General features: G+C 41.7%; 1 protein-coding gene and 1 long non-coding RNA gene across 6 annotated transcripts in view; both read right to left on the bottom strand.

Annotated features, from left to right (window-relative positions):
• LMNTD1 (lamin tail domain containing 1) overlaps positions 1-21103 on the bottom strand; it is a 297660-nt gene that overhangs the window by 159211 nt on the left and 117346 nt on the right. The gene's annotated exons all lie outside the window — the stretch shown is intronic.
• On the bottom strand, positions 14463-20072 carry LOC122460568. Its single transcript, XR_006281965.1, has 4 exons — positions 20010-20072; positions 18067-18143; positions 16383-16593; positions 14463-15975 (listed from the first exon to the last, which is right to left on the bottom strand). It is a non-coding gene; the product is annotated as an uncharacterized LOC122460568 (long non-coding RNA).

The raw sequence follows: 21103 nt of genomic DNA, 5'->3' as shown, positions 1-21103 counted from the left end.
CTACTGCTTGGCACCTTAGGTGATGATTTTATACCTCTGCAAATTGAATGCAAACAAGGTGTAGCATGCTACCATTTCACAATATTTTACATCCACTTTGGCACAGATGTAAATGACTACAAAAGATGTAAGGAAGCAGAGAAGTAAGCCCCTTATATTTAATTTTAAAGAAAACATACAGGAATTCGGTAGATATCCACAGGAAATTCAGTGGATTTGATACAGATGCATTACCATTTATGAAACACAGAAACAGAGGTACTTCATAAAATTAGGATCTAGATTTCATACACTCTCCAAGTTCAGGGGGGATTTGAATTCAGGATTATGGTTTAGCTCCACATTTAGAGGTATGATTATACTATGTGTATTTAAATGAAAAGCTACAATAATAATAATAAGCTAAAGGAAAAGAAGGAAGTCCAACCCTGGGGTCTGTGTCTTCGCACAGCTTCCTTTTGGAGGCCAGGAATTGCAACTGCCTGGATGAATATTAGCAAGGCCTCACAAAACTCACCTGCCTGCCCAGTTCCTTTTTAGATAGAGACAAAAAGAGAAACCACCAAAGTCTCTCAACACCATCTTGAAATTACAGCTCCCTCATAGCTGAGATCTGCCTCAGCCACATGCCTTTTCTGAACAGCTCTGCCCAATCATCATGATTTCACTGAGGCTGCCACCTCTCCAGGGCAAGTGGTTCTTTGTCCTCCCAGCTGAGCATCATCCTTTAAGGCACAACCCAATGTTATTCCATGGGGAACGTAGAACAGCATATCTTCTTTTCCAACTGAGATGAAAATTAAAGGCTCCTGCTTATTTACCAGACTTACTAGACCTTACACAGCTCAAAAAGACTGCACTGGCACTTGCTGAAAGGAGGCAGGGAGAAATCATCTGGATAGCAGGAAATGTCTATTATAAATAAACCATGCAAAAATACATATTCTCATCCTGACTAAACATTTTACTCTGAGCAAGGCATTTGCTTTGTGGATTTTGAACAAAATCACATCTGCATCCTGGATAAAAACGCTCTGCCATAAAGGAGATATGATCATCATTTCCTCTAACTTTCACACTGAACGTTTTAAAAATTAGCCCAAAAGCTAAACTCTGTCAGACTTCTGAGAGGTCTAATACCCAAATGCTTAGAGTGGTACAGAATGTCATTTTACATAGCACCTTTCATGCTCATTATGTTTAATTTTAAACAGTTCATTAAATCCAAAATTAGCTACCATAGTTCTGTAGATTGTCACATGCCTTTCTCTGCAATCACCTTCCTGTCTTTAATGTACATGAGGGGACTGACTCTGCAATCCTTACTCATGATGGTAGTGCCACTGATTTCAGTAGAACTATTCACATGAGTAAATGCTATGCAGTTTAAGGACTGCAAAGGTGGCCACTAGAAGGAGTGTTCCTCCCTGATAATTTGGCTGTACAAGGAAACTTTCCATACACAGGAGCAAATGTCACTCCCAGTTACACCAGTGCAATTGCACTGATTTTAGTGCTATTGGTACCGGTATAACAGAGAGAAAAATTTAGCCCAGAGAATCTTTGCTATACAATGCAAATTATTTATTATGTTAACTATATCACAATAACCACCTCACATGACAAATCTTCCCCATCATACCCAAATAAGTTGCAACTCTAGGACTTCCTGTAAATCCTGATGCTAATGCTAATCTTAATGATAGTAATGACACAATACTTCATAATTATAACATAGCACTAAATGAGAAAGGATGGCCCAGCAGCTCAGGCACTAGCCTGCTGTTCAGGAAACCCAGGCTCAATTCCCTGCTCTGCCACAGACTTATTGTCTGACCTTGGTCAAGTCACTTTGTCTTTCTGTGCCTCTGTTTCTCAGCTGTAAAACAGGGACAATAGCACTTTCTTTACTTCACAGGGGTAGTGTGAGGAAAAATATATTACAGATTGTGAAGTGGTAATGGGTGAACTCAGCATCCGAACATCCCTTCATGCAATGATGTGGCATTGCAGGTCTCATTCTATTCTAGCGTCCCATATTGCCTGTTCTGTTTCTGCAGATGTCTGCAGCTTCCATGGCCCAGCCCTCCAGACAGGTCACCTTTCAAGTTCAACTCCCTGCCAGGGTGCCGAAAGCACAACTAGAAGTCCAGACAAACAAAATGTTCTTGCGTCTCTTGGGTTACACTTCAGTCCACCTTCTGGGCTCCGTGCTTGACCCCTCTGAAGTTCCCTGCTCTTTGTCCCTCCTTGCGGACCCTGCAGGGTGGTTCTTTTCTATTTCAGTGTAGCACCCCCACCCAGGCCTCTCCCCGGCGAGGCCCTTTTTTCCTGGCAGGTTCCCACTGCCTCCCCTCTCCCGGGGTACTTTGGCAGCTTCTCTCAGGGACCCTCCTGCTTCCTATAGATGATACCTCAGTGTGTCTAACAGGAGCCTAATCTCCTTCCTGCAGCTCCTCTCTTTGCTGAGTTCATTCAGCCCTTTCTTATGAGGCCCAGGTGTTCGTCAGGCTACCACCTGACCCCATTTGCCCCACCCCCTCACACTGGGAGGCTGCTAGCTGTGGCACAGGTGGGACGGGCCCCATTTCTGCTTAAAGGGGTCAGTCATCCTGTGACAGATGTGGCTCAGATACTATGGTAAGAGGGGCCATAGACATTCCTAAGATAAACAGATATCTATAGATATGTGGGGGAGGCCTCATGATTCACTATGAACATCCAGGCACTAGGGATGCAAACATGACCAGTATTTAATCTAGAGAATAGGTGACAGAGAGTTATCTGGGGAAATGAAGTCCTTACGAGTGACATAAGAGCAGGAACACCCTTCGCAGTGAACAATGGATGCGCCAAATTATACCAAGTAACATGTATTGTATGTATATAGTGTAGCCCATAGGGTTAGCTTGCCTTTATTATATTCACTGCTTTGCATTATATTCAGCAGTAATGCAAGGAATCTACAGGCCTGAATCCTGTAAGATGTTAGCTTCAGCAAGTTAGCATAAGGCTTGAGGTCTATAAACTTTGAATAGATAAATGGCCCAATGGAAAACCCCAAGTACTGGAGAGCTGAAAATAGAGTGTTTAAGGGAAATTTCTGACCACAGGAATAACCAACCACAAGTGTGTCCAAGAGTCCAACCATAAAAGTGTCATGGCAATGAATTGACATACAAAACAGGTACATGAGCTTCATCTGCAGATACCTAACCACAAGAGGGCCATGATAACGAATTGATGTATATGATAATAAATTGAAATCACTTATATACTAACTTATAGGAGAAGGACACACCAACATTAGTAAGGTGAGGAAATACAAATAAAGAAAGGGGGGAAAATCTCTACTGAATATGCATCAACCATGGGGGCCTCAGCGTATCATATAATAAAAGTTGCATTACAGCCTAGGGGCAGTAGGAAAAAGAGATGTAATCCTTGGGAGGTGCCAGAATGATGGCCACTCGTGATGATGGGGAAGGTGATGAGGAAGATGATGGCTAACATTTCAGGTTGTACTAGCAAGGATGGTGTGAGTATATGGATGTGCAGATGTACATTCTGTAGTATCTTTATCTATCTTACTGAGTTGGGGCATTTGCAACTGTGCTAAATGTATTAATAAACTATTTGTAAATATAGAGGAATTCCTATAGTGAGTGTTGCAACTGTGCATTGGGGTTCCCAACTATATAATAATTGGAATAATACTAGGCCTGAATAATATTTGGGACAAAAACCTCTCAACCCTCAAAGTGATAACTGGGGATTCTTAAGTAATTAGTAAAATATATGTATATAGTCTATAGATTGGGTTCCAATAAAAAAAATCTGTACAAACCAGGATAAAGATCATCTTTAATAGGAATGGTTTAGCAATATTAAGAATGGGGAATTAACTGCATCAGAGGAATGACCCCTTAAATTTAAACGTTGGGTGTAAATAAAGCAACCATATCTTCCCTGTGTGAGCCTACGTTCCCCAGTGGTGAGACCAAGCAACTTGGAAAGGATGCACAGAGGACCCTGTTTCTCAGCCTGGATGTCATCGATAAAACATTTCCTCATCCCTTCGGCCTTCATCGCTGCAGGAAAAGAGGACGGGGGGCTCTTTTGAAACCAGATGCTACATAAGGACTTAACTTTTCTGCTTGTATAAATTACACACAAAGGCCACAGTCCTGAAATTGGAATCAGGCAGGTGGACCTTTATGCCCATTGGGAGCACCACTGACTTCAAGATTAGCCCTTAAATATATGCAAGAGGCTACCATTACATTCTCTTAGGGTGTAAAAGCTCTGTAGAAAGTGAAGTAGGGTGAAAAAGGAGCATACCAAGTTCAAGCACATTTTCATTTTGCTTTAGCCTACTGGGAATTACACTGCATTTTGCTGTAGTCATTTCAATCATAACTTTACTAGCATTGCCACATGTTACATCCTCAACCAGTCCAGGAGAGTGCACAAACTCTCAAACGCCTTCCCTTTCCAAAACATATTTACAAATTAGTAGTGAGGAGGGGACATTAGCCTGAATAACTTTAGCAAGGCCAACAGGCTAAGAAAGAATGGGCTTGGCACTTAATCTGAAATTCTCAGTGTGTCTTGCCCGAAGTCACATGTCAGAACTCAATAACTTCTGGTTTCTGTTCCTGTGCTCTGTACTCTCTTTGAGATTTCCCCAACTTCTTGGGTGAGAATGCCAGATCCCCTCTGATTTCTAGACCAAAGAGAAATTTGGAAAAGCTTCAGACTTTTTGCATCTGTATTCAAAATGAACCTCTGAACCTTTTGATGGTTCATCTGCCACTAATAAAAAGTTATTGTAAACAGAACCTAATGCTGCTCCTTTCCTTAAAGGAAATTACACTTCATGTCAACAAGTCCAGTCTCCATCATAATTGATATTTCACTCAGTGTAGGTTATGCAAGTAATTAGCATGCTCACTGTCAGCTGTATGATCTTTCATCTCTAACAGGTGAGGGAGAGTGACTATGGAATGACACCATGATATTTCTGTTCCCATTGAGCATCAGAAAGTCTGCAGCCACACTCTTTCATCTCCTCCTTCAAATCCTCTTTTTACTGCATTCTCATAGCACCTCTAAAACAGTCATTGTACAAACAAAACAATCAAATCTCAATGTCAGCCAGGTGTCAAGGAAAACAGACACAACATACCATGTAAGATGAGAGAAAACAGAAGTTTAAACAGAGGACAGGGTTGGGAGTCGCTATTGGTCCCTGGAGAAAAACTCTGAGAGTCCACTCCCTTATAAATCTGGTAGACTGGTAACCTCTGAAGGGACTTAAACTTCAATGCATTAAGTATTTGATAAAACAAACAAACAAGTCACATATCCCCCACTGAGCCTCTTCTCCAGTGCCTTGCCACACTTCTCTTGGCTTAAAGTTGGGATAGTACAGGGAAGAGAAGAATGAAAAGTCCCCAGTGGGATAAGAAGAGAGGAAAGGATCTACTAGAAAAATAAGAAAGTAGCTGAAAAGAGTAGACACATTCCATCCTCTACTTTGCTTTCTACTGTCTGATGGGAGATCACTTCTTTCTTAGGGCTTGTCTATACTTACCGGGGGATCGACGAGCAGCAATTGATGCATCGGTGGTAGACCCACTAAATCAACCACAGATCACTCCCCGTCGACTCCTGTACTCCACCAGATTGAGAAGAATAGGAGGAGTTGACGGAAGAGGTCTCCCGTTGACATTGCGTAGTGTGGACCCTGCGGTAAGTAGTTCTAAGCTACGTCGATTTGAGTTATGCTATTCACATAACTCAAATTGCATAGCTTAGATCAAATATCCCCTGTAGTGTAGACAAGGCATTAGAGTCTACAGTCTGGAAGGAAGCCTTTGTTGATACCTGCTCCTAGTATTGTTGCTCCTGCTATTGTTCCCACGTCCCTATTGATAGTAAATGCCTTTCAGGTGGAAGTGGAAAAGTTGTTTCTTTGGCAGATTTCAACATTCACATGGCCTACAAATACCAGATTTTGCAGACAATGGGAATGTTCTTTCTCTGCCTCATAGAAATACACTTCCTTTTGGTACTCAATTACTTTCTCTTTCAGATCTAATCTTGTGAAGTAGTAGTACTGGTATATTTTTGGTGGTAGGTGTGAATGTGTCCCACTGCAACAAGTTCTGTAGTTCTTTTGTGCCTGGTAATTTAACAAACTTAATCCTATTTGCAGTTCTTTTCTATAATCTTACTTGATACTCACTATAATTCAATGTGAGTGTCACCAGAATGCTCTGGTTGCTTTGATTTGCCAGAATGGGATAAAACATCTGGAGTCTTTTGGTGAATCGAGCCCATTGGATTGTATTAAACATCAAGATTCTGGTTAAGTGAACTTTATGGCTGCTCTGCATCACTAGAGCAGCAAAAAACCATCCAGGACATAACTGTGTGAACCCAGCCCTCTATGAACAGTCCTTCTATATATTTAAATGTATAATGCATTACATATACTATTATCTCACAATGCTCAGAAGTTACGATTAGTGTTGTAACATTCTACAATAAGAAAGTGAGAGTGGTGGGAAACAGATGACAAGATGGAGTGAATGGCTGGCATTAATGAGCATTAAGAAATTGGCTAACCAATTGCACAAGTATCACACTGTAACAGTTATTTCCTATTTTAAATATAAGGAAGTAGCTCTGGTATTTATGGTACCGCTGTGTAGCAACTCTTTGTAAATATTAACTTTTTAATGGCGACCACTATATGTGGCCAGCATAGAACATGAAGGGAATAGGCGGATTTCTTAAAAGGAATGGAAAGCCAGGTGTGGAAGCAAATGGACTGTTGCAGTTAGATGGGATAGCAACATACAGTCATTCTTTGAAAGGGGAGTATGGAAAGCATAGAAGGCCAGGAAGTGGCATATATTTTTGTCAAATTGAACTGTACATGTGCTGTACCTTTTTAAAAGACATAAAAGGCAAAGCTTCTGTTCCAATTTGAATTTTGAATGTAACTATGTCTGTGTAATTCCTATCCAGAGGCTTGCGCTCAGCTGCAGTTAATTATTTTTTCTTTGAAATGCGTATAACATACGCACCCTAACATATGAAAAATGTGCAGAAACAGTGCAAGTATATTTGACTGAAAGCCACTAAATTAGAGTTTTAAAAAGTGCCTAGGACCTTGCAGGATCAAGCCTGGTCTAAGTAATTCCCATTTACTTCACTAAGAATTACTCATACCTATGGTGACCCCAGTACCTCTGGGAGGTATTAACATTGGGCTTGTTGTTGATTAGGGATCCAAAGAGCATGGGAAAATGCATCTCTTTAAATATCTCCAGGCTTAGTTCAGAAAAAAAATGCAGAGAATCTTTTAAACTTGTTTCTTTGGTTCTGGATTCTCTCTCTCTCTCTCTCTCTGAAATTGTGTTCAGGTAAAACTATGGCTGAAAATTAATACTGGTTGAATTCAGGCTTTATTCACCCTCACTAGCATTGGCTTGTTGGGTTCAGTTCATGTTGTGACCCAGGGACCTCTTGATGCCAAATGACACAGGGCATAAAGGGTGCATAATGATTACAGTGATCCCCTGACTCTCATATTTACATTCTAGCTCACCAAAGAGAGTCATGTAATGTCTCTAATGACAGTTCATGTCATACAGGTCCTCAAGCATTGTGAAGTGAATGTACAGGTGATATTTAAGGAGTTATATATCTCTCCAAAATATGTTCTTAAAGCATGTAAGGTGACATGCCCTAAAATGGTTCCACAAGACAGGAGATAAATGTTTATCTCTCTGGCCTACATGTAAATGAAGTATTGCAAGCTTTGAAATGGAGACCTATTAACATATTGAATCAAATACTAACGGAAGGATGTGAAATCAACATGGAAGAAGCACACAGGAAAAAACAAGCTGCAGGTGTTTATCCTGTTTGCAAACTAAAACAATGGTTTGGAAGAATATATCAAGAGGTTGTAGATGAACAACCAGTTATTCCTTCAATCTGCAAGGACAAACTGCCAGCAGGCTTGATCTTATGAGAAGGGTCTCAAAACCAAACTGGCTGAAAAGATTGGGGAAAGAACACAGGGTAAGCTATCTTTTAGTAGATAAGGGAATGACTTGTTAGTTAAGCTTAGTCTCTAGAAAGTGTGTTATGATTTTGTTTTATATGAAATCATTGGCTCTCATCTCTCACACCAGTTTTTGTTTGAATCTCTATTCCTTCTTAGATAAATAATCTTTTTTTATAACTGAATTCAAGCTGTATGTGATACAGGAGAGGGAGTTTAAGGTAAAACTAAAGGAGTACTTGTGGCACCTTAGAGACTAACAAATTTATTAGAGCATAAGCTTTCGTGAGCTACAGCTCACTTCATCATAAATGCATCCGATGAAGTGAGCTGTAGCTCACGAAAGCTTATGCTCTAATAAATTTGTTAGTCTCTAAGGTGCCACAAGTACTCCTTTTCTTTTTGCGAATACAGACTAACACGGCTGCTACTCTGAAACCTAAGGTAAAACTGGTAAACTGTGGTACACGTTGGGAACAGGGGATCTGGGATTTCTGTGAGTATCCAGTGATCAGGAGATGCATACCACAGGGGGACACTTTGAAGAGACTCGAGGACTGGGGTACATCTGTTGTCTACCTACAAAATGAAGACAGAGCTGATGTAGCCCTGAAGAGAGTGGCTGATGAGATAGTTGTTTTGGGGAGCTAACAGCCCAACTAGTTCAAGCAAGACTCTCTTGTGCTGGAGGCAGGAGGTAACAAGGTGACTCACAGATGTGGGTGCCCCAAGAAGTGTCACATGTGTACTCCCAAGTGAGCCAAGAAAGGACTGTCCTGTCAGCTCTGAACCATAGCTGGTGTTCCGATCAGCTGCTTATGGGTGTGGCACTGCAACTGAGTGAATACATGCATTATAAAGAAAAAGACAGGATAGGGTTTTTGATTGCAAAAAAATCCAACATTGTTATGGGACAGATTCAATCCTGGTGTAAAAGGATTCAGCTCCACTGGATTTCATTGGAGTTACACCCATTTACACATGAGAGCTGAACTTGGCCCAAAAAATCACAAGTAGAGGAGAAAGGATCTTCAGTAATTGAGGTTTGAGTGAACATTCTATTAAAAATCTTGGAGAATTCTTTGGTATAACGTTGCTGTATTTCCTAATGCTCATGTTATTTTATTCATTTGAATTTTCAAAGCAGCACGTTCCCCTTTAACAAATTGTCAAATAATTTTGTACCCAACTGTGTGAAGAAATTAGTCAGGCCTTTTTATCAGGTTGGCAATATCTGATGAGATAATATAATGCCCTGGCACTATAAAATATTAAATATTGTGGATTAAGTTCTTGATAAAAGAGCAATAGAAAGTAGCATTTGATTAAAACTGTGCCCTTAAAATAGCTCTTTTAAATCATTTAATTAAAAAATTAAATTGCATTTGAATTTCTTGATTACTGTTTAATAACAGCACATAGTGTACATCTAAGCCACTGCTGGAAAAACCGATTTTATCCTGCTGTCCCACTAGGAAAGTGTCATAAGTTTAGAAGTTTTGACTCAAAACCTTCTAATTCAAAGACTTCTGCAGTCTTCATTTTGGAGAGCAAATTCCTTCTTTATATTAAGAATGCATTTTAAAAGTAAAAAGAAAGGTAATTTTGATGGTCTGGATGGAAATCTATCTTGATAGTGCCCCTATAAAATATTCAGGCATTCTATTCTCCTTGGCCTGTAGGGACAATGTTTATGGCACTGATGTCCTGTCCCTGAGGAACTCAGCCTCAGTTCCACCTCCCCACACACAGATTAAAAACCCTGTTCCATATATAAATAGCATTTGTGTCTCCCACAGTGGCAGTAACAGGGTCATGAAAAGAACAAGGGACTGTAATGTTCTAAACCTGATGGTCAGTCTGAGCCATCAGGACTTGAGCAATTTCACAGTCATAAGATTTTAAAAATTGTAAATGTCATGATTTCAGCTATTTAAATCTGAAATTTCATTGTGTTGTAATTGTAGGGGTTCTGACCCAAAAATGAGCTGTGGGGGGGTCACAAGGTTATTGTAGGTGGTGGTGGGGTTGTGGTACTGCTACCCTTACGTCTGCACTGCTGCTGGCAGCGACGCTGCCTTCGAGCTGGGCAGCTGGAGAGCAGCAGCTGCTGGCCTGGAGCCCAGCTCTGAAGGCAGCACCGCCACGAGCAGCAGTGCAAAAGTAAGGATGACCTGGTATGGTATTGCCACCCTTACTTCTGCACTTCTTCTGGCAGGGCACTGCCTTCAGAGCTGGGTGAAGTAAGGGAGTCAATACCACAACTGCCCTAAAATAATCTTGCAACTCCCTTTTGGGTCAGAACCCCCAGTTTGAGAAATGCTGGTCTCCTCCATGAACTCTGTATAGTATAGGGTAAAAGCACACAAAAGACCAGATTTCACAGGGGAAGACCACATTTCATGGTCTGTGACATGTTTTTCATGGCCATGAATTTGGTAGGGCCCTAGTTATGGGTCTATTAGAGGCGTGGAGGAGGGGGAGGTTCTGTGGCCTGCAATGTGCAGGAGGTCAGACTACATGATCACGATGATCCCTTCTGACCTCAGAGTCTAGGAGTCTGTGAGAGGTATTCCACAGCAGCATGCACTTGACAGTCAGCAGATATTGTACACATTGGAACCACATAGGACTTCATGGTCATTGGCAAGACTAAAACTCTTTCAGAAAGGCATGCACCTTTCACTGGAACTAAAGGAGAACCTCCCGCCATGGTAGCAGCATTATGTAAACATGCCCCTATAGGCTAGCCACTGAAGGGTAATAATCACCTCAAGATGCTTTGACTTTCAGAGCAGTAGGGCCTCCTGGTGGTGATATGGGAATGTCAGCTGTCCTAGGCTCTATAGACCTAGGTTCTAATCTCACAGATCCTTGGGTTACTGCCCCACCCCCAATTTCAGGGGTGTCCTTTCTGTCAGAAGCTGGGAATGGATCACTCAATAATTGCCCTGTTCTGTTTGTTCCCTCTGAAGCATCTGGCACTAGCCACTGTTGGAAGACATGAATGGGCATATGAATGTTTAGCGCATCTGGCACGTAAATATCTTGTGACACCGGCTACATCAGTGCCATGCAAACACCTGTTGTCACTTTCAGGTGACATTGTAAACAAGAAGCGAGCAGCATTATCTCCTGAAAATGTAAACAAACTTGTTTTCTGAGTGATTGGCTGAACAAGAAGTAGGACTGACTGGACATGTAGGCTCTAAAATTTTACATTGTTTTATTTTTGACTGCAGTTATTTTTTTGTACATAATTCTACATTTGTAAGTTCAACTTTCATGATAAAGAGATTGCACCACAGTACTTGTATTAGGTGAATTGAAAAATATTTCTTTTGTTTTTTACAGTGAAAATATTTGTAATCAAAAATAATATAAAGTGAGTATTGTACACTGTATTCTGTGTGGTAATTAAAATCAATATATTTGAAAATGTAGAAAACATCAAAAAATATTTAAATAAATGGTATTCTATTATTCTTTAACAGTGTGATTAATCACAATTAATTTTTTAAATTGCTTTACAGCCCTCATTGCAAATGATTTACAATCAATACACCATATAACCCAATTTAGCAGCCTGTGGTTAACTGATGGCCCGTCATTTCTGCAACCAGCAACCTCACCACGGATTGCTTCCCCCACTCATCAGCTGCCTTGTTTTTGTGAAGGTACCCAATGTCTCCAAAACCCTTCTGATAAATTGGGTTATATGATATAGGGTCTTCTTCACCAACCATTCAAATACATCTACCTTTGTGAGGAACAGACCCACTGCTTAACAGCACATAACACTATAATATTTTAATTAAAGCTGGAAGAGAAGATAGTATCCAATTAAAAATACTAGCCATAACTAAACAGATTTACATGAAGTGATATGTATAAATATAATGGGATTTGGGAGAAATCAAGAAGATCTTCATCTTGCATGGGGAAAAAAAAAGTCTGCAACTCTGCTCCTACTTCTGCTGTCTGAACTACCCTGGACTTTTTCCTTTCTGAAATGCCAGTGTTGCAATCACATGTGCTGCTAGGATGGATCAGAGTTCAAGTTTGTAGGTAACCCACTCCAGGATGTAACTTAATGCAGTATTTGTTTTTCCTAGAGGAAATAACAAACCAAGTCATACAATGCAGGAAAGATTATGCCTTCAGGCACTCCAGTCGAAATAAGCATTGTTGAATATTAGCCAGCCAGGGTCAAAAAAACCATAATAAAATCTGGGCTAAAACATTTTTGTTTTCCAACTAAACCAGATATATTTTTAAAACTGCAACTAAAGCTCAGTTCTTTTGCAGATTAACTACAATGATTGACCCTTAATCAGAGCTGTGATTTAACAATTATATTGCTGTTCAAAGACATTAGGGAGAGTATAGTCATGATGAAAAATTAACCTACAAAACAACAACATGGGCAGAGAACATTGTTGAATTTCAAATATCATCGTGAAATGGCAGATGGTGCCTATGTCTTTTTAACTAATACACAGCCACATTTTCATAAATGTTCACTCACTTTCGGTGCCTTAATTTTGGGTCCCCAATTTCAGACAAATTCTGCCTTATTTCTGAGGTGTGGAAGACCTGCAACTCCCTTAAAAAAGGATGATTCCTTTTAAAATTATTCTCTATAAACCAAATAGTCCTGGAATTACTATGCATTATGGAATGGATCCTGTGCCAGTTGAAGTCAAAGGCAAGCCATGAAGAAATAAGACCCAAAGAATATTGCATTAAATTATTGGATGACTTTCTGCATTACAAAAACTGATGTAAAGAGTGAGTTTTCAGTTGCTGAGAGTTCATGGAAAAAGATGATCCAAAGCCAAAACCATGCATCTGACCACTTCTCCTCCCCGCCCCAAATACATAGCTTCAGAAATGTGGTTAAAACAGGATCCTGGTCTGAACTCATTTGTTTTTAGTTGGGCAAAACCAAAAAGTGACCAATTATATTTTGTGAAACTAAACCACCTAACTTTGTTCACCTTCATGCAAATTATGTTGGTTACTATTTTGTAGTAAGTTCGCTGTCAGCTGTTCTTGGTTGCAAAGGGTCAGAAAGCTGCAACTCCCAGAATGACCTGCAGGAATCTTCACCTTTCTGCCACTGGGGGTAGTAGGAAAGATGTTACGGTGTTTGGGTTAGGGAAAGAGCATACTCAATGAATTTTCAATGTGTTAAAATGATGCAAACACTAAGCCAGTCTATACTACAAAATTACTTCACTATAGCTGAGTCACTCCGGGGTGTGACTAATCCACACCCAGAGTGACATAATTATACTGACCTAAGTGCTCCCGCTGATGTAGCTACTGCCTCTCGCAGAGGTAGAGTTATGAAGTTGACAGGAGAGCTCTCTCCCATTGGCTTAGAGCATCTTCACTAGAAGAGCTACTGTAAATTTGTAGATTTCAGAGTAGCAGCAGTGTTAGTCTGTATCCGCAAAAAGAACAGGAGTGCTTGTGGCACCTTAGAGACTAACAAATTTATTTGAGCATAAGCTTTCGTGGGCTAAAACCCACTTCATCGGATTTGTAGACGTGCCCTAAAGCTGTTTTGGTACTCTCAGGCCTCTAGACCAACTTTCTTTCAGATTCCAGAGAAGGCTTTTGCAACCGCCAAAAGAAAGACTTCTTCCCAGAGAATCCATCCCAGGTTTTTAATAAGTGCAGTGTATGTTAAGAAAGGATTTTAGTTTAGTGTACTGTGTGTAAATCCTCAGGTAGTGCAGACATGATAAATAAAGCTCATAGTTATGTACCTTAAGACTGCATCTTAGTGCCTTGGCTTAAGGAGCTCCTAGTTATTCAGCATATATAAAAAACAAGTCCTAAGTCTGTTCTGCTTGTTGAATTCACTGCTCTAGCAGAGCACTACAAGTCTATGCATTCCAAAACTGGATTTACAAAGATCAACAGAACAGAATAGGCACAGACACATTTTGGGTCAGATCCCCAGGTGGTGTAAATGAGCATTGCTGCACTGACTTCAATAGCTATACTGATTTACACCAGCTGAGAATCTGGCTCTTCATGTTTGTCTAACCCCAGAAGATAGTTTTACAGTGCTGGGCCTGCTGCCATGTCATAATTTCTTTATTTATGGAGTTTTGTGGTGTGTTGCTTTTGTAATGACTACTTGGAATAATTTTTTAAAAGAAAATATGATTTTGCACAGCTTAGTGGGCTTTTATTATTTGTATCTTTTTGATTCCACTTCCTAAATAAGAGATGGCCCCATACACAGTGCACTAGTTGGCAAAGTGTTCCCTCCCCCACTTATGGCATAAACATTAATTAAATGAAGTGTTCTATGCAATTAAACCAATTAAAAAGACGGATAGAGAACGCAATGTCTTTTTATGATGAAACAAACTCCTTTTATTCCTCATATTAAATCAAGGTCATTGTGGAGATTGCATGTTTGAAACTGGAAACGGTGGAGTTATGACAAACAGGGAAAATAAAACCATGATGTTCAGCATGTTAAAAACTATGTGAAAAAGTTGCCAAGACATGGTACTTCAACTCCTCTCCCTCCCACCCATGTGCAAAAAAAAAAAAAAAGACCTAGGTGATGATTGAGAAGGAAATAATAAGCAAGGGTGGGATAAAAAGAAAAGAAGCCTAAGGACTTGTGTACACAATGTCTTAGTCCACACTAGCAGGGTGTCAATTCTAGCATGCACTAGTGTGCTGTGCACTAAGGGTATTGCTACACAGCGAATAAAAACCTGCTGCCAGCCCATGCCAGCTGACTTGGGCTCCCAGTTGTGGGGCTGTTTCACTGCAGTGTAGATTTCTGTTTCTAGGACCCTCCCGCCTCACAGGGTCCTAGAACCTTGTCCCTACCCCAAGTCCAGAAGTCTACATAGCAATTAAACAGCCCCTTAGCCAGAGCACCGTGAGCCCGAGTCAGCAGTGTAGACATATCCAAACTGGCGCACGTGGAACCTGCTGGTGTGCACTAAAAGTTCCCTAGTGCATGTTAACATAGGACTGTGTGAAAAAGGCACATTCATGCCCACTAGGGAACTTTTAGTGCACACCAGCTGGGACCACATGGGCCAGTTAGTGCACAACACTATAGAATGTACACCCCATGTGCAATGTGTTGGATTCGGTTCAAGGGATTTCAATGTGAACCATTTCTATAGTTGCAGACTATATTCCTTTTGCTTCGATTTTGAATTAATCCAAAGCCACACAGGAAGCAGAACTTCTAAGCTCTGCTTGGCTCTGTCTGTAACCGTAGCTCAGCTCAAACACTCTCAAAACTAGGCCCTTGAACACAAACGTTTTGGATGCATCTGCACTACAATCACAAGGTGCGCCAGTGGCTCGGGTAGACACACCGGAGCTAGCTTTGATCTAGCCAGCTCGGGTCCTGGAGCAGCAATGTCACAGCAAGCCAAGTTTCAGCTCAAGCTTAACTCCCTGCGTAATTACCAAGGGTTCTGGGTGGGCTTGTACAGCCCGTGCCCAAGCCTGGGCTGTTGCAGTTTCACTACTCTGGTGCCTGTAACCAAATGCAAAAGTCGTTCAGAGTTTCCAATATAGTTCAATCCAGCAAGGATCAATGTCCATCTGGGAGTTGCTGTTTTATCTGAGCGGGTAGGCAGACAGGTACACATAGAGAGACATATCCATAAGCATCCATAGGAAGATATAAAGGATATAATTACATTTCGTCTGCCCTGCAGGAAAGTTCTTGCCCTGCTGGGATAATCCCACTGAATACCAGTGAATTCCCATAAGAGACATTTTCTTCCCACAGGCCCAGTGGAATTTCATGACTCCAGTACTGTAGATAGATCGAAAACATGTCACATCTAGGGCAACTGTGGAGCTCTCTCTTCTTACACAGCTTTGCAAGTCTATTTTAGGAAAGATAAGAAACAGCAACTGATGTACCACACAAACCGTGGTACAATGCAGTCAAATGGTATGGGATGAATCAGCTGCTCATTTGATTACAGGGAGGGGCATAGCTACAAAATCTAGACCCAGGTCCAATTTCCAAGACATCCTCCCAATCCCTCTCCCCACCTGAGTTCAAGGGTGTTTGGATTAAAGGTTTTCATTTGAGCCTATCCCTACTTGTTCAGCAATAGTTAAACAAGAGAGGTCCCCACTAAAAGCTTGTCATACGGTCCAACATAGATCCACTGAAGTATAAAAGTAAATCCCGTATACGTTACTAAGCACTATTGCAATAGACAATCCAATGAATAAAAAATGAGAAGCTTGAAGATCCAATTAACAAACGTGCACAGATACCTACAGAGATGTAGTCAGAGTTCATTTCAGGGAGGCAGAGGAGCTCAAAATTCACATTTTGCCTTATTCCTTTTTATTTACGGACTTGCAGGAATTCATTCCGTCCAGCTGATGATACTGTGGACTTTTCTTTTTAAGCGAGCACTTATCTGTGATAGTCAGTGGCAAATGCAAGAGAAGTAGCTGACTCTGGCTCTTTCTTTAGCTTTCAATATCTAGTCAAAGGAACAGGGAAATCAACTGACCCTAAATTTACTGAAATTGTTTAGAAAACAAGTTAAAATAGCATTTCACTTTGAGAGCCTAGTGGTAGCATTCTGTGCAGACACTAACGAAATCTGGGTTTAGGGCTTGATGCAAAGTCCACTGAAAACAATGGAAAGGCTCTCACTGACTTCAATGAACTTTGGCTCAATCCCTTACAAAAGAAACTATAAAAAGAAAAGGAGTACCGGTGGCACCTTAGAGACTAACAAATTTATTAGAGCATAAGCTTTCGTGAGCTATAGCTCACTTCATCGGATGCATTTGGTGGAAAAAACAGAGGAGAGATCTCCTCTGTTTTTTCCACCAAATGCATCCGATGAAGTGAGCTGTAGCTCACGAAAGCTTATGCTCTAATAAATTTGTTAATCTCTAAGGTGCCACCGGTACTCCTTTTCTTTTTGCGAATACAGACTAACACGGCTGCTACTCTGAAAAAAAAGAAACTATAGCTCTGGTACAGACAAACAAACAATTACATGGAGTATAGATGTATTTAGTTATCAACAAATCTGAGTACTGGTAGCAGCAGGGTAAGATAACATAGAAACCTCTGGTTCCACAGTTTTGTATGACCTATGACAAGTGGGGAAAGACAACCATGCCTTAAACCCTACAAAGCAGTGATGGTAACATCAGTAGCGAAGCCAAGTCTGTATGTTCACAGGGAAACCTCAGCCTATTTAAATATGACTGTGGGGAGTTGATTTTGATAAACACAGCACTCCCTGTGACTTGTCCGAATCTACATTGGTGAGTTAGTTCTGGTCAGCACCATGTCATCCAACTCAGTTCTCTGCATGATGTTTAAATCCAATTACTTTACCTAGCAAAAGAAGCTCTCATAGACAATAGATCTTATGGATTTTTGTACTTTCCTTGTCTGCAGAGAGGTATATCTCGCTTTCCATTTCAACCAGAGTGTCAATCACCACACCAACAGCTAGTAACAGCTCTTATGAGGGCTTTCTACTTCCTTAGCCCCTTGGCATAGCTGTAATGCTTAATTAATGCTCAGGAGTCAGGAGAAATAGCATAGCATTTTTTATTAACTGCAGGTGTGCTGTCAGCATCTGCTCAAGCTTCTGAAAACATGTAATAAATAATAATAATGCCTCGCTCTTATATGGTGCTTTTCATCAGTAGATCACAAATGCTTTACAAACGAGATCAGTATCATTATCCCCTATTTTAAAGGTGGGAAAACTGAGTCACGGAGAGGTTAAAGTGACTTGCCAGAGGTCACCCAGAGGACCTGTGGCAGAATCAGAAACAGAACCCAGGTGTATTCAGTCCAATCTGATGCTCTATCCAGTAGGCAACACTGCCTCTTTTATATACAACTAGTTTACACAGGGCATGCTCAGAGGCTTAGCGTTGGTATAAGCATAGTCAGTTTAGCAGGGAAAACACATGATACCTACCCTTTGAAGTTAACTGGCTGTTTCTTTAGTACAAAAGCAGCCATGGTTTTTCTCCAGGAGTTGAAGCATCTGAAGTCCTGATTGGAGAAGAGATGAGTGAGGGCCCATCCGCACCCTGGCCTTCAGCTAGTAGGGTACAACAGCCGTACAACAAACTCCTTGCTGAGAAAGTGAAGCTATGCTTCACAGTGAGGGAAAGGAGTTTGATATTTGGTGAACTTCAGTTATAACTATAGCCTCCATCTTCCAATTTACATTGTAGGAGGAAGATTAATTAGTGGTATAAACCATAAATGTCTGCACAAAATGGAAATGTTGGCTTTTGTACTGCCTTTTTACTTGATTGTGAATTATTATTATTATTATTATTTCTGTTAATCTCATTAATTTGGATATATTAGCGGGGGGCAGGGAGGGAGAAAAATGCTTTAAATAAAACAAACATGCTAAGCATACATTAGTCACTAAGAAATTCCTTTCACTTGACTCTGTAGGGTTTTTTTCTGCAGTGCTTGTGCCAGCTCACTTGGCTTTCAGGAATCAGCAGAATGTGGAGAAGGGAACATCACTGACACAAAGCCAAAAATGCCCGTCTGTACCCTGATTTCTGTCCAAAGTCACAAGAACTCACAGGCCCCGTTACAAGGCAGCAGTCCTGGCCTGTCATTTCATTCCCACAATGCCCTACATCATGTCAGGGCATTAAATGTTAGGAAGATGTCATCATTCCATGCTTGTGAGCAGTTACCAACAATAGGTTGCCTTTGAAAAATGCACCATTAAAGAATAGATTCTTTGGGAGCCCAACTCTATCAGCTTGGCCATCCACATACGGCCTCACATTGCTTCTTTCAGCACTGTGGTACTGGAGAAATCACTTACTAAATGTCTCACGCATACAGATTTATGGCTGTATTTGCTAACCCCATAAGTAGTAAGGGGAAAAAAATAGAACATAAGATTTTGTTGGAAACAAGTAAAGGTCATTTGTCTCATCGAATCTTGTCCTTTCATGGTACTCCTGTTCCCTCAGGAATATTTCTAATTGTTTCTTGATTATTCTAGCATTTTGCCTCTAACATTGCTGAGCAGCTATTCTAGGTCTTATTAGCTTCTTCATGCAAGAGCTAGTACCAAACTCTCTTCTAAACAAACTCAAAGTGAGGCTTCAGCAACTAAAATATGATCTGATTCTCAAGGTGCTATGCCATCAGCCATAGAACTATACTGGTATTTCAGTAAACGCAAAGATCACTGAGCTGTGGGGACATTCATCTGTGACAAGAGCATGATACAAGCTGTGTGGGTGTAAGAAACATAGACTGAAGAGGTAACATGCACACAACGACACACTTTCACAAAATGTACCTCTCATGGGATGGTGACAGTCAACAAGGTGATGGATCAGCTAAGAAAATCCAGGGCTTACACATATAAAGACTTTTTGGACACAAGAGTCCATTTCCTTCCTGGGCCTCTGTAGCAATGCGTGACTCACCCCAGTGGCGCTTCCTGCTGGCTGTCTGGGAATTAGCTCATTTTCCAGCTCCGGAGTGCCCTCTGCAGGCCAGTGTCGTCACCACCACTGGCCCCCTTCTCCCTTCTGGATCCCGGTGCTGTTTTGCCTGGGGTTTCTGCCCCAGCAGTATCCCCTCAGTCTCTGGGTCTCCCCTCCCTGGGGATCCCCCAGCCCCCTAATCCCACCTCGCCTCAGTGCCTACTGCCAGTCATCATTTAGCCCCTGCCCACTGGGGCCAACTGCAGCCTGTAATGACCACTCATCATTGGCAACGGGAGGTACGACCTGCTGCCTCTGCCTAGCTCTGGGCTGCCCCTTTGCAGCCCCAGCACCTGGTTTAGGCCCCACACAAGGCCCTGCAGCCTGCGGGGTTGTCAGGCTGGAGCTCCCCAGCCCTATTGCCTTTTCCCCGGCACTCCCCTACCTCAGGTACCGGCTCAGCTCCCAGGCAGCCCGGTCCTTCCCTCTCAAAAGCTAGAGAGAGAGTCCTAGGCTCCTGGCTCACTGGCCTTTTATAGGGCCAGCGGCAACCTGATTGGGGTATGGCCCCAGCTGTGGTTGCCTTCCCCAATCAGCCGAGGCTTGCTGCTTTCCTCAGCAGCAGCCCTCTCGCAGCCCCAGCACTCTTCCAGGGCTGGTTTCAAGCCCTTTCAGCCCCGGAGCGGGTCACCACCCTGGTATAGCCTCATGCTCAGTACTTTGGTAATATCTCAAGCACAACTACTTCTGAGTTAGTTTGGCCTACAGACTCTAATCATCTTATGGAGTTTCTACCACCTTGAGAAGTTGAAAGGATGAGGTTGCATAGCTGGAGTACAGCCAGTTATCTACACTGACCTGGGTGTACTCCACAGCTACCCCCTAAGTGCACCTTCCTCCACAGCTGGGCAGACCTAAGGATTAGGCCCTCCCACCTGGTGGAATAACATGATTCCATCTCATTAAAGGCATCATACTCACCCACAGAAAAGATAATCAGCACAGACCTTGACCCTGCAAACACTTATGCAGGTGTCTAACTTCAAGCGGATTTCAGGGAAACTAGTCAAGCACGTAAAGTGAAGCACATGCATTAAGTGTTTGCAGGACTGGGGCCAGAGATTCTACGATATTGTGATAAGTCACATGTTTTATATGCAGGAACTACTGAAGGAACTTTTTATGAACCAAACAGAGAGCTTTTCCCATTCTCCACCAGGAGAAAGAGTTTTGTGCTGCCTTATTTGGAGCCTTACAGACTCTCTTTGTTATGGAAAATTTACACCACTAAATGCAGCATTATAGGGGGTACATACCTTTCTGAGGCTATATCTACACTAGCACTTTTCTTGGTAAAACTTTTGTTGGTCAGGGGTGTGAAAAAAACACCCCTCTGACGGACAAAAGTTTCATCGGCCAAAGCGCTGGTGCGCACAGTGCTATGTCGGCGGGAGATGCTCTCCTGCTGACAAACCTACCGCTGCTTGTTAGGTGTGGTTTAATTATGCCAGTGGGAGAGCTCTCTGCCACTGGCATAGA

This window comes from Dermochelys coriacea, chromosome 1 (genome assembly GCF_009764565.3).
Source record: "Dermochelys coriacea isolate rDerCor1 chromosome 1, rDerCor1.pri.v4, whole genome shotgun sequence".
NCBI classification, from domain to species: Eukaryota; Metazoa; Chordata; order Testudines; family Dermochelyidae; genus Dermochelys; species Dermochelys coriacea.
This window is presented reverse-complemented; position numbering and strand designations above follow the sequence as displayed.